This window comes from Cynocephalus volans, chromosome 14, assembly GCF_027409185.1.
Source record: "Cynocephalus volans isolate mCynVol1 chromosome 14, mCynVol1.pri, whole genome shotgun sequence".
Lineage (NCBI taxonomy): Eukaryota > Metazoa > Chordata > Mammalia > Dermoptera > Cynocephalidae > Cynocephalus > Cynocephalus volans.
The window spans coordinates 66,364,296-66,379,295 of NC_084473.1; the positions used below are offsets into that span (position 1 = coordinate 66,364,296).

The following is a 15,000-nucleotide window of genomic DNA, read 5'->3' on the forward strand; positions in this document are numbered from 1 at the left end:
AGCTAAGGGAAATGCATGTGTTCATTCTGCTATCTTTAATTTAAAGGCTCCTTTGAGTCTTCAGTTTAGACAATTATATTAATTTTTAAAACACCCTGTCTTAGATCAGGTTCTCTAGAAGCAGAGCACGACATTGGAATTCTTGTGCAAGTGCTTTAGTGAGGGTATTCTCAAGAGAAACCCCATAAGTGAATGAAATACGATAGGGCAGAAGGAGAAGCTGAGCAAAGATGACTTTCTGCTGAAGTTTAGTCTAAGCCTGATTCCATGGGAGCTCTGGAATACGAAGGGTACCACAGATTTATTCCTGACCTTTTGTATCCCATAAAAGTTAGCCTCTGGCTGTGGCTTCCCCAACCTGGTGTGAGGACAGTTGCTAGGAAGAGGGGGTGGCAGTGAGCTGGGGGCTGAGTGCACCTGCCTAGCAAAGGTTGTGTAAGCAGGGCGCTAACAGCATCTGCTACATTCTTAACCTTTATTTTTTAGTGTAGCCTGATTGTTATTAATTATTATTATTATTATTATTATTATTATTATTATTATTATTATTATTTGTCTTTTTTTTCGTGACCGGCACTCAGCCAGTGAGCGCACCGGCCATTCCTATATAGGATCCGAATCCGCGGCGGGAGCGTCGCTGCACTCCCAGCCCCGCACTCTCCCAAGTGCGCCACGGGCTAGGCCCATTATTATTATTTTTTAAGGGATGCAATAGTCTCTATAATCTTTCTGAGAAGATGAATTATCCTTATTTCATTTTTTTCCTACTGTTTGCCCTGTTACTTTTGTTTCCTCACAGTTAGTTCATAAACTGAAGCTCAGAACCTTTTAAGTTACCAAGCAGATAAAAGGGGTAGAACCAGGTCTAGAATTCAAATCGGTCTGATCCTAAAAACCTATGCTCTTAACCGTATTAGATCACCTCCTAGCTACATCTTAATGAAATAATTTAACGTTCTCTCTCGGCTTTAAGGGTGCTAATAACCATGTGGATTCTGGTCTGTTGGACAGTGATGGAGTTTGGATGTGTTGTCCCCTCCAAAACTCATGTGGAAATTTGATCTCCAATGTGGCGGTGTTGAAAACTGATCGAGTCATGGGGGTGGATCCCTCATGAATGGATTAATGCTCTCCCTGGGGGAGGGGGGAGTAGTGAGTGAGTTCTCCCTCGATTAGTTCCCGTGAGAGCTCTTGCTTAAAAAGACCCTGGCACCTCCTCTTCCTCTCTCTTGCTTCCTTTCGCCATGTGATCTACTTGTACCTGCAAGCTCCCTGCCACTTTTCCCTCTTGAGTAGAAACAGCCTGAGGCCGGTGCCAGACACGGCTATTCCTGAATCGTAAGCCAAATAAACCTCTCTTCTTTATAAATCACCCAGTCTCAGGTATTTCTGTTATAGCAACACAAAACGGACTAATACAGAGAGCAAGCACATTCCCAAAGACTACCTATCCTTTTAAAAATAAAATTGGAATAAGTGCTGGCTAAGGGTTAGTTCACATGGTTACAGCCTGGTAACACCAAGTCAAGAGTTTGGATCCTCACACCGACCAGCTGCCTAAATAAATAAATAAAAACAAATAAACAAACTAATTAATTAATAAAATAAAATAAATAAATGGAATTTGCCAGTAGACTCGACAGATTGAATCTGCAAACATTCACTGAGCACCTACTATGCGCCGGAAACGGTACTGGGTGTGGATGCAGAGACGACCTCAAGACCTAGTCGGTGGCTTCAAGTGGCTTGTGTCCAGCAAGGGAAGCAGAGTTCAACACACAAAAGTGTATTTATTACAAGGGGCGAGTGCTGCGCCGAGGGCGAACTCGGGAGCTACTGACAGGCCTGAACCCTGGTAATTTACACGAGAGGAAAGATCTGGGGCTGCTCCTAACTCCTGTTTCCAAAGCTTTCCCCCGCCTGCTAGCCGCACTAGGAAGGGGAACTGTTTTCCTTGGGATCAGTTGGAACTGCTGGAAACTTTCTGGAAGAAATGTTTTAGTGAAAGAGGGAAATGAAATGCGCCACTTAGATTTCACTTTCTGCTTTTCTCGGCCCCAGGCTGGGCGAGAGCCTGCTGTTGAGAGAGAAAGTGCAGTTTCCCGGGGAGGACGCACTGATTTCGCGGCGGGACTGCCGGCTCGGCGCTGAGTTGGGCGCGGCCGGCACAGGCACGGGGCGGGCGAAGTGGCCGTTGGAGAGCGTGGGGGGCCCCGGGGCACTCGAGACTCCGAGAATCCAACCGCTCGCACTCTGCGGGGGCAGGAGCGGGGCTGGCGGTGCGGGGGGTTGTGCGATCCTGGCAGGGGGACAAGGTCGGGGGACCCGGACGGCGGGACTGGCCGCCTTCCGGAGCGCGGGCACGTGCGCGTGCAGCCCCGGCCGGGGCGCTCGGCCGGTGCCCCCTGGAGAGCCCGGCACGGCCGTCTGGGCTCGGGGCTCCAGGTGCGCTTCGCCCCGGGAGGGACTTTCCGGTCCTGTGAGCAGAGGAACAACCAGGAACTCGGATTCAGTCTCCACCCCGAAGTGGGGCGGACCCGCCCGGGATAAGACCCGCTGCCCGTCCCCGAAGAGGGTGTGATCTCCGCGGCCGTAGAGGAAGAGCGCAGCCCCGTCGCGGCACGAGAGGTAAGGGCGCTCCGGGCCAGGGGTCCTGGGCTCGGGGAAGGGGGCGCCGCGGCCCGGGAGCGCCTGGCGGGATGCCCGGCCCCGCGCCGCGTCCGGGAGCGGGTGCCCGCCGCCGTCCTCGGGCGGGGCCCCGGCGGCCGCAGGCTGGAGGGTGCCAGCGGGCCCGATACTAACTCCCGGTGGGCAAGAGGGAGGCAAACACTGCCCTTACCCACGGCCACCATCCAGAAGGACATTCAGAGCAGTTTATACCGCGCAGGGTGCTAGGCAGAGATCACAGCAGTTCTTTATTAAGTCCATGTGCTGGGCTGGGCGTTTAAAAAAAAGGGTTGAGTTAATATTTCCTGGTGTTAACTCAGTCTAATACCTCTTATCTTTTACTTTTTAATTTTTTCTTTTCTCCTTTTAAGAAACTTCCTCCTTTCTCCTAGTTTCTTGTTAATGCCCTCAGCACAGTGCCTGGCATGTAAGAATCTTATTATGAGGGTCATGACTTGAATCTGCCCGTGGCACAGTCTCGCTCTTTTGTCATGGCTTTGACCAGCTGGAGACTTTGGGACCAAAGAGGATTACTTTTCAACGATCTGGCGACTTTCAGTGCTCCCCAAGTCGATGCACGGTTTTCTGTGAGCTGCTCGGAGCATTGTAGTTCCTCAGTAATTCACATCCGTGATGAAATCTGAGCATCTGCTCTCTGCAGCTAACAGTGGGAAGGATGAATAGGGTGCCCTTCTCCAAATTGTCCATCCCACTGCCTATCAATTCCAGGACACCCACCTGGCCATTGCAGGTAACTCTATTGATAGCCAAGCCCTAGCTCTTTAGTTGCCAGGGAGTTCTCAGATGACAGAGGTGGGAGAGCAAGTAGGAGAAGAAGGGGACAGGAATGAGAAAATGGGTAACTACAGCCACCCAAGAGCTGCTGGCTTCCCAGAGTCTCGTCTGGGCAAGGCCAGATCCCTGACATTCAGCTCAGGTCAGGTTTCTATTGATTTGGGATATACACACGAATTACCACCCCCCACATACACACGCGCAAGCACACACACATACACACACAAGCTCACACATACACAACTACTGGATCAAAGCATCTATGAATTTCCCTTCTTACGTTTGATTAAGGATAATTTTTCTCTGAAAGCAATTTAGAGAGTAACATGCACAGTAAAGCCACACCAGTCCTCAGTGTATAGAGAGTGAGCCTCCAGTCATCCCCAGGCTCCTGTGCTGTGGCATGGTTCTTTTTTATGTCCAGCCTCTCATTGCTTTCCCTATCTTGCTTATCTGCTGGGAGACTAAGCCTGCTCTTCTCCAAGGAGAGTGAGGTGAGTGGTGGGCCCTGGGGATGGTGGGCAGCGTGCCAGGAGCACCTGAAGCTACCGAATAAACATGGGGGGGATTTTCCTTGGGTGCCAATTTCATCCAAAATTTGAGGATAAAAACATTCTTTATATTAAGACAATCATAGATATATTTTGGAATAAAATTGTATACCTCTTTAATCTAAAATGAGAAACTTCAAAAAAGTTTTGCTTGGGCTTTGAGCTGCAGTTTGGCCTAAATCTAGCCCTTGAAGGTTTGTTTTCACTGTAATTAGGGCTACTTATGGAGGCAGTTTGATAGGCACTGCACTGTCCTCCCTGGAGCGAATTTGAATAACAGTCATCCTAGGCGAATCTCATTTCATCTTCACTTCAACCTGAGATGGAGTCATTAACTTTGGTTTATAAATGAGGATCCCAAGGCTCCAAGTTGTGGTCCTTGATCAAGGTGAGACCACCTGTAAACTGAGGCTTAAATCCAGCTGCTGGGTACTAAAGCCTGTTTTCTTTTACTCTCTGCCCTATTATGACTCCATCAGTGCTTGGTTCACAGTGATTTGGGATTTGGATTTGTGGCTTCCTGGTTTATTAACTAAACCTTGATCAAATGTTTTTATTTTCTTCTTCAACTTTCTTCTTGTCGAGCTGACCTGTGAAATACGGTTGAAAGAACTGGAACTGTTTTGACTAGAAACGAAAGGCTGTGGTGGGTGTGGGGGTGCTTGTTATTGGCCCTAAATTCTTGAGGGGCTTAGCATGTGGATGAGGGAATAAACTCATTCTTCGTGAAACTGGGATGTATTACTACATTAAGATTAATTGCCTTAGGAATTTAGGATTTCTATCTTGTTGGTTTTATTGGGAGTAATTTGTTAGTGTTTGGTTGTGTGTGAATTGGACTGAGAGCTTTTGCTATGGGAACCTGAACCACAACCTTTGGAGAATTCTTTTTAAAGGTTCAAGTTGTTTGCGGTCAGTAAATTACTGTACTGCTTCTTACTACTCCAGACTGATTAACATAAAAAACCCAAAGTGAATGTTATATCTACCATCAGCAGCAGGGATAAATTGCAGCTAGCTAAAGGTCAGACTGTAAATCACTATGGAAAAGACCTTCCATATCCTACCCCCCCCCATTAACCCTTTAGACCTAGATACAACACAAAGCAGCCTGAAATGTAACAAAGCAGGAAGCTGCCAGTCCATCCCACCACACTCCACCCCAGTGGGCTTTTGTCAAGTCAAAGTCATGAGAAAGACCTCCCTGCCCGGTCACTGTGGGTTTAGGCACTCACACTCCTAGAGAGGTAGCATATTAAATCATTGCAGAAGCCAACAAGGAGGAGCCCTGCTGTTATAGGAACAAGTTCTCCTGATTTTTGTTTAATTGCACCATCTCCTCTGGTAGATATAAGCCAGGTGGTATAATCAGTCCCCAGCATCTTCTCTCTCACTCCTCTCTAAGGGACTCAGGAAAACATTTTCTGGGGCCTACTTAGCTTCAACTTCTGCTATTGCTACTTTTTGATGCTGTATGAGGACTGTTGCCTCAGTGGTTCTTAGAGTCACAGACCCCCCTCTCCCCCCAAAAAAGCTATGGCTCCTCTCCTGAGAAAAACAAACACCTATTTAACATATTTCATACAGTTTCAAGGAGTTTACAGATATCCTTAGAAACCCAATCATGGATACCTGGAAAGTACATAGACACCATGTTATGAATTACCCTGAAATTTGGCAATGTTTGTCAAAGTAAAAAAAAAAAAAAAAACTTTTGTTACAACAATTTAAATTCTAGGAGTTTATCCTAAAGATATACTTGGACATGTGTGTAGAGACATGTGTACAAGGATTTATACCTTGCAGCCTTGTTTGTAGAAGCAGAATATTGGAAATAACCTAAATGTCTATCAGTAAGGGTATGGTTAAATTATGGAACATCCATATAATGCAATACTATGCAGCTGTTGAAAAGTGATGCAGGCTGATAGGAACTGATATAGAATGATACTGAAGATATATATGTATATTTTGAAAATCAAAGTACAGCTTTGCATGGTATGCTATCTTTTTTATATAAAAATGATGGAGGCTATCTATAGTCTTATATGATTATTAATACATTAAATACTTCTGGGAAAATACACAGGAAAATTATAACAGTGACTGCAGCGGGTATGTAAAAGTCTTACAGACTTATATACCTTTTTGTACTACAGTATTTGAATCTTTTTATCATGTTCACCTATTTCTTATTAATTTTTTAAAAACAGTTGCAGATATCACCTGCTTATTTAATATTGTTTGTGAAGAGGGAGAATGAAATAGAAATGAGGAATATATAATTATCAAATTTTCCAACCTCAAAATTAACATATGATCATGTATTCTTTATTTGTATACAAAGAGCTAACATGCAATTATGCTTCCTTTCCAATGAGATGAAGTAGCCACTGCTCATTCTGGCCTTATGTTTCAATTGGGTATTGATTCATTTGGCTGTACTTCATCTGGTTCCGAAAAGAACATAAGGTGTCCTGATCTGGGTGATGGGGAAAGCTGTGTTTTTAAATGGTGTGATTGGTTCTAGTGTGTCTTTAGCTGCAGAAGCAGAGAGAGGAAGTAGAGGTAGGTGGGATAAGTCAGGGCCTGTAGACTATATGGACCTGCTGGGGCAGGGCCCTTTGTCAGAGAAAGTCCTTGCAGTGATATCAAGTCATGGGCACTGCAGGGCCTGACCTTGTCTTCAGAGCCTGGACCCCCTTCTTCAGCCAGACTGTATCTTACTCTGTGAGAACTCTACCTCTCTATGCCCTAGGTATTAATAAGTGATGTTCCCCAAATGTTTGCATGAGCCTGACTCTGGGCTAAACACCTGGCATGCTATTTTATTACATTTTCACCCATATTATGTGGGTGCTGGTATTATTGCCAATGTACAAGTGAGGGAACTGAGGCACAAATGGATTGAGTAATTTGTTCAAAGTCGCATACTGACAAGTGGTAGAGCCAGAATTTGAACTTGGCAGTCTGAATCTATATCCCAGGCTGTACCACTCTGTTATGCTGTATAATGGGTTAAAAGTGGGGGAAACAGCTGGAAAAGGCAGGGCTGGGAGATCAAGCTGACTATGGGGCTGGATTTTTTCAGAAAGGTCGAGGTAGAGTTTATGTCCAAACCACTTATCCAAGATGATTCTGATGTTGCCCTATGTCATTCTGAGTATCTAGGGTGTCCCAGCTGATAGGGGAGCAGTGGAGAGCAGTGACTGAACCAGGACCATGTGATGTGTCATGATTCTGGTGGCCCATCCTTCTGAGAGCAAGACTTAGAGCAGCATGTAAAGGCAGGAGTGGGGCGGCGGGGGTGGGCAGCTGAACACCTTGGGGAAGGGTCTTCAGGAGCTAGGCAGAAAGTCGATAGTCTGTGCCAAATGGACAAAGGTTCATTTATTTATTACATATATAATGTGACAGGCACTACACATTCAAGTATGAAGCACACAGACCCCATCCTTAGGGGGATAAACAAGTAAATCAACAATTCAAAAATCATAGGACTGCATGATGAGTGTTTTGATACATTTGCAGATTGCCATGGAATAACAGAGAAGGTGCATCTAATTCCATCACTGGTGGTCAGAAAAGGCTTCCTGGAGGGGAAACTTTATAATGAGGGTCGGATAGGAGAAGAAGGGCTTATGCACAGTCATGGGCATGAGAAAGCCAGACCAAGGTACACTGGAGGAGTGGCATGTCAATCAGAGGGCGAGGGCCCTGAGAAACTAAGGTCATTTTGTAGGGCTCTGGGAGGCAGGGCAGATCAGTACTGCAAGACAAGTCTTAGAGAGTCCAATGATCCCATATTAAGAACTGCTGGCCTGGATAATAAATCCCTGTTTTCTTTTGCATCTGCTCCAGTTCCTGGCACAGTTATGTAATAAATGTTTTTGGATAAAATGAAGGTGCTGGGTACCAGGATGGAAATCAAGGCAGAGATTCAGCCTTGGATAAATATAACTCCCTGCTTCCCTGCTTAAACCTGGCCAACTCACAATGTTCATCTTGGACATAGTCTCCTTCCCTGATTGACTTAATCTAGGTTAGGGGACTCTGCTACGTGCTCCTGTCTCTCTCTGTGATTCCCCATCATAGGAATGTTCACACCTATTATGTCTGATCACATGCCTATCTCCTCTGCTCAGCTTTGAGCTCCACCGAGGGCAGGGACCATGCAGCCCCCATTCCCTTATACTTGCTGTAAGATCATGAACAGCAGTCTATACTTATGAAATACTAATGGGGTGGTTTGGGGACCTTATTAGGCATCAATATTTGAACTCTAGAATCATTACCATAGAACTGAGGTTCTCAAACTTGAGAATGCATCAGAATCAGAATCACGTGGAGGGCCTCTTAAAACTCAAATTTCTGGATCCCACCCTCAGAGTTTTGGATTCCGTAGGTCTGGGCCTGGGCCCAAGGATTTTTACTTTGAATAACTTCTGTCGTGATGGTGATGCTGTTGGTCAGGGAACCATACTTTGAGAACAACTGTTCTAGAGCACCCACCGTGTTGTGTAACCTTTTAGATGGAAATCCTGATCTGGATTTATCAAAAGATGATGTAATAGGATTTTAATTGTGTACTTGGCACATTCTACCCCTTCCAGGTTCTTTTGTGCTCCCTATTAACGCTACCCTGGGGCTCCCCCGCTGCTGTGCTTTGTCTGGACAGGATTCACCTGGTCTTCTGTCCTGTGGTGACTCTGGACTGGGCTTGTTCTTTGGAAGTTAGAAGGTAGAGTGAGGCCCACGCAACCTCCCTCCAGGCCAGGATGGTTGTCTGGGCTCTAAAGATGACCCTAAATGCTGGTCTTAGAATCTTGCTTTCACCTTTAAAAGGAATGAAATTCTGATATATGGTACAATGTGGATGAACCTTGAAAACATTATGCTAAGTGAAATAATCCAAACACAAAAGAAAACTGTTATATGATTTCACTTGTTTGAGGTACCTAGAATAGTCAATTCATAGAGACAGAGAGTAGAGTGGAGGTAAGTAAGTTACCAGGGCCTGGGGTGAAGGAGAGATGGGGAGTTATTGCTTAATGGTACAAAGTTTCTGTTTGAGATGGTGGAAAAGCTCTAGGAATAGTTGGTGGTGATGGTTGTAAGACACGGTGAATGTACCTAATGCCACTGAATTGTACACTTCTCAAAAATGGTTATGATGGTAAATTTTCTTATGTATATTTTACACGATTGAAAAAATAAATTTTGCTTTTCTTACTATTCTGTCTCTCAGTGGTGTGCTGCAGTGGATCAGCCCATGAGAGCTGATTGTTACATTTTTAGGGGTTTTGTGTGCTGATTGTTAAATATAGCCATTATTTAAAATTAAATTATATGAACTTATGATTAAATAAGTTATATTAACATAAATATTTATAAATAATTTATATTTAAAACAACTAATCATTTCCTAATTCTTTTACTACCTTTTACTCTTATCTATGCTCTTGAGGTTATTTATGTCTATTATTACTGGGTGGTGAAATAGTATATAAGGGTATGCTACTGACTGTTTATTCCCGAGTTCAGTGACTTCACATTTGTAATTTGAAATCGATCATGGTAGAAATATTTATGCCAAAGAAGTGGCTACAAACAGGGTTTTCTTTCCTTGGACAGCTGGCTGTGAAGTTTATTAGCACACTCCTGGTCTGTCATATCTTATGGGACAGGGTTGGTATAAATTTGTATAAATAAAGCACCAGCCCAACTTTCTTTAATTGAATTCTAAGCCCTTTCCAAATAGCCCTGCCTTTGGGCGTTTTTGCCATGCCTTAAAAAGAAGAGGTTGTGGCTGTGTTTAGTTGGAGGGGTGGGGATGGGGGAAAGATGAGTCATATAGTAAGCAAGTTATTTTAACCTCATGGGCAAGAGTTTCCTCAACTGTAAAATGAAAGGGGCAGGAGGAAAACTAGTAGAAATAAAATAAAATGATTATCGTAGCAATGGAGAAGAGATATGTTTTAAAAAAAGGTTTTTATTACGGACATTTTCCAATATACACTCGAGAGAGAACAGCAAAATGAATCCCCACATACCTATTCATCACCTAGCTCAACAATTATCAACATTATAACAAAAAAGGGACATTTTAACTATTGAAGTAGTAAAAGAGAGAAATACAAAGGAAAAGATAGATTGGTGTGATTTAAATTTTTTCTTCCAGATTTTGACTATACCAAACTAAAAGGAGAATATTAAATTGAAAAAATACTTATAATTAATTATATATATATAAAACTCCTAAAAGAAAACACAGGGGAAACACTTCAGGAAGTAGGACTGGGCAAAGACTTTATGAATATGACCCCAAAAGCACAGGCAACAAAAGGAAAAATAAACAAATGGGATTGTATCAAACTGAAAAGCTTCTGCATAGCAAAAGAAACAACAGAGCGAAGACAAACTACAGAGTGGGAGAAAATATTTCTAAACTATGCATCCAACAAAGGATTAATATCCAGAATATACAAGAAACTCAAACAACTTCACCGTGAAAAAACAAATAACCCGATTAAAAAATGGGCAAAGGAGCTGAATAGGCATTTCTCTAAGGAAGATATATGAATGGCCAACAGACACATGGAAAAATGCTCAACATCGCTTAGCATCAAGGAAATGCAAATCAAAACCACATTGAGACATCATCTCACCCCAATTAGACTAACCAGTATTAAAAAGACAGAGAATAACAAATGCAGGCGAGGATGTGGAGAAAGAAGAACCCTCCCACTCTGTTACTGGGATTGTAAATTAGTGCAACCATATGGAAAACAGTATGGAGTTTCCTCAAACAACTACAGATAGAACTGCCATATGATCCAGCAATCCCACTGCTGGGTGTATGCCTAAAGGAATGGAAATCATCATGTCAAAGGGACACTTATACTCCCATGTTTATTGCAGCTCTATTTACAATAGCCAAGAGTTGGAACCAACCTAAATGTCCATCATCAGATGACTGGATAAGGAAAATGTGGTATATTTATATAATGGAATACAGCTCTGCCATAAAAAAGAATGAAATACTGCCATTTGCAGCAACATGTATGAACTTAGAGTAAATTATGTTAAGTGAAATAAGCGAGGCACAGAAAGAAATACCACATGTCCTCACTTGTAAGAGCTAAAAAAATTAAATAAATAAAATAAACAAATAAAAAAGAAAGATACAACAATCACAATAATACATTGAACTTTCAAAAGAAGAGAACAGAACTGAGCTTACCAGAAGTGGGAAAATGGAGGGGGGGAAGGGAGGAATTGATAAAGGGCCACAAAAATTAATTATACTGTATAATGATGAATATACTAATTATCCTGATTTGAACATCACATATTGCACATAGATATTGATATTCAATATTATACCCCACAAATATGTACAATCAACTACGTTCCAATGAAAAATGAATTAATTGAAAAAAAAAAATGAGAAAAACCTCATGAAGAGTTTTGCTGAAAAACAGACCAGAAAAAATGCAGCTTGGAGAAGGATTGAAGTCAATGAGTTTTTTTTGTTTTGTTTTGTATTTTGGTTTTTTAAATGTGAAAAATTCATGCGTTTTTATACTGCTGGAAAGAGCGTCAGGTAATTGTAGGAGGAAAAAGCAGGTAATTTCAGGAGAAAGTCCTTGAAGAGACAAGAGAGGATGCGATCCAATACTTGTACGGAGGTAGAGGCCATCCCTAAATATAGGAGGAAGGCAGACTTTATGGTACATAAATGGATAGGTTAGTGGGTTTGCTGGTCGGAAGATGAAGTAGTTTTTTCTGATTGCTTTTAATTTCCCAATGAAATGAAAAACAAGGTCATCAGCTGAAATGGAAAATGGAGGAGAGGATATTGGAGATTTGAAACAGAGAAGAAAGTATAAAGTTGTTGTCTCAGAGAGGGTGTGAGTTTTCTGATTGCTGCGTGTTATGGGTCAAATGTGTCTACCAAAAGTTCATGTGTTGGAAACTTAATCCCCACTGTAACAGTGTTAAGAGGGTGGGACACTTGATTATGATATTTGAAAGGTGGGGCCTTTGAGAGGTGATTGGATTGTGAGGACTGTGCCCTTGTGAATGGATGAATTTATTCATGGAGTAATCAGTTATCTTGGGTGTGGACTGGTAGCTTTATAAGGAGAGAACTCACGCCGTCTTTGCTACGCCGTCTTTGCTGTGCGATTACCTGCATTGTCACAGGACCCTGAAGAAAGTTCCCACCCAGAAGGCCCTCACTAGTTGTTCAGAAGTCCTCTGAACTGTGGACTTCACAGCTCCAAAACTGTAAGAAATAAATTTCATTTCTTTATAAATCACCCATTTTCAGGTACTCTGTTATCAGCAATAGAGAATGGGCTAATATAGCCCTCTTGGGAATTTGTGTCATAAATTTGAAGTATGACTAAATAGCTAGCTGTGGTAGGCCATGGAGTAGGCTAACAACTGGGTTAATATTGGACTTGCATTTTGCCAGTTGTGTAGAAAGCAAAGAAAGAAATGGAGCATATTTGCAAAGGAGCAATTATGGTGATGGGCTAGGGACACTAAGCCAGGAAGAAGTGATGTAAGGACACAAGGGGATGATGAGCAGTGGAAATTAGTGAGATCAATGGACTCCAAATGCACAGGTCAAAGAACTGTGCATGTGCACTAGAGTATAGAGGCTGGGTAGAGAGGAGAGAGTGACGTAGCTGAGATCGATAAGCTGGGCTTCTTTGTATGAAGAAAAGAACACTTGCTACTAATTTTAAGTATTTCAATTTAATAATTTATAAACCTGTTAAATTTTTAAAGTTTAAATATTTAAGCGCTGCTTATACAACTGACAAATCATTAATAAATCAAAATGTATTAATTTTATAAATAATTTTCTCTTAAACATTTAGATTGAATTTCAAATACAATTCTAAATATTAAAAAAATAACATGATTATAAAAAATAAATTGGAAAATACTTATAATTAATTTTAGATATAAAATATTAATTTTTATTATATGCATAATTTATATAAGTATGTTAGTAAAGCACTAAGATCCTAAAAATGGGCCAAAAAAGCAAACTGATAAACAAAGAATGCAAATACGAAAAAAGAAAAATTCAATGTTTTTACTACTAATTTAAAAAGGCAAGTTAATAATGAGGTTTAATTTTACACTTAAATATTAAATTAAAAGTAAGTAAATAAATTGAGCAAGCAAGCTAGCTTATGGCTGGCTGAGCTTTGGATATCTTTTTAAATTTGGAGGACAACTGGAAGTATTCATAATTGTCAGATATCACAAGGAATAGGTCAAAAGAAGAATGAAATATCTGCAAAGCTTATTATAAAGATTGTAGTCATGGTATAAAAAAACCTAAACAACCAGTAGTGGGGACATTGAGTAAATTATAATGCTATATCATTATGATGAAAGAGCATAAATTCCGTAAAATAATAAATATGGTGACTGTATAGAATATGGAAAATTAAGTGGAAAGAGTAGAACACAAAATTATACACATACTGTGATTACAACTGTGCTAAAACAACAAACAGAAAATGAAAGTAGATGGTAAGTTTACATTGTTTTAAAATGTCCTTTTGGAAAGTGCTTAAAGTTGATTTAATAATTTACAAAATAAAACGAAAGACGGAAATAGATGATTGCTAAAGGGCTTCCAGTCTCTAAAATCCTATGAAAGTTGTTTATCTTTTCCACTTGTAGGCGTGGAAAGATCCATTATTTTCAGCACTGCATTGCAAAATTCTACGTCTACCCACATTCTGCAGGGTTTGTAAAATAAGTTTATCAGATCACACAGGCAACTTACACAACAGCTGGAGGGAGGGAGAGGTTGATAGTGACAAAGAGAATCAGCACAAACTGTCCAGGCCCCTTACTTTATTGTTACTACCATAACATCTTGAGGTTGCTAAAACAGAAATAAAACCAAATAGTACATTTTCTGCCATGTACATGTATTATCTTTAAAATTCAGAAATTAATACAGGTTATTTTTAAAAAGCTAACTAGTATTTTTCTTTTCTGTGATTTCTTGAGATGTTAATGACTTCTGCAGATAGTCTTCATTTCTCTTAGAAAGATTCCATTTTTATGAAAAAACAATTTCATTGAAACCTGATAGTAATGAAAAGAATGATATTTAGATATGATTTGGTTAGCCCTTTAAATACACGTTTTTAATAATCTAAAATTTCTTGTCACAGAGAGAGGGAAGAAAAGAATGATCATGGAAAATTAATCTTGGCCTAGATGTGCTGAGGATAGAATATTTAAAACAAAATCTTTAGTTTTGAGGGATTTATTGATATTATTATGCTAGTCATTTTTTTCTCCTGTTTAGAATGTTATGTTATTCTGCCAGAAATTGAAGATGACCAATAGTTTCCTGAGTGTTTCTTCCGAATAATTAAGTGGATTATTTTCAGGGATCACCTCTTCCTTTAAATATTCTAAGATTTGTTCCTTTTCCCTTGTTCTCCAGCATTTTGTCATAGGCCCATATTATATTGGCTTTCCTTCCTTTCTTTCCTACTTTTGTTCTTTCTTAGCAAATGGAGAAATAAAGGCACTAAGAAGATAAATAACATGGTTTTTTTGTGAGATTTAAAGAGATAATCTGATCATACATGTGAAGTGTTTAGAACAATATCTGACCATACGAAGTGTTCGATCAACATTATATATTAATTATTACTAAACAAGATGAGATGTCTAGAGTAATGCTATGCAATAGAAATATAAAGGGAGCCACAAGTGTAAGTTTGAAGTATCTAGTAGTTACATTTAAAAAAGTAGAATGAGAACGGCAAAGTTAACTTTAATAATACACATTTTACCCAATATATTCAAAGTATTATCATTTCAACATGTAATCAATATAAAAATTATTGAGATATCTTATTGTTGGGAAATAGAATAGTTTGGTCAGGGCCCTTCCTCAGGTCCAGTTGGGTATGGTTCAGCATTCTTTGTA

The 15,000-nt window shown here is 40.8% G+C and overlaps 1 protein-coding gene across 1 annotated transcript in view; it reads left to right on the forward strand.

Moving 5' to 3' along the window:
• Window positions 1-2,381: 2,381 nt before the first annotated feature.
• The window catches only part of ANXA4 (annexin A4), a 66,653-nt gene continuing 54,034 nt past the window's right edge, over window positions 2,382-15,000 (forward strand). The window contains exon 1 of the mRNA XM_063078085.1: window positions 2,382-2,628. The gene's annotated coding sequence lies outside the window, so the exon portion shown is untranslated. The remainder of the gene's footprint in view (window positions 2,629-15,000) is intronic.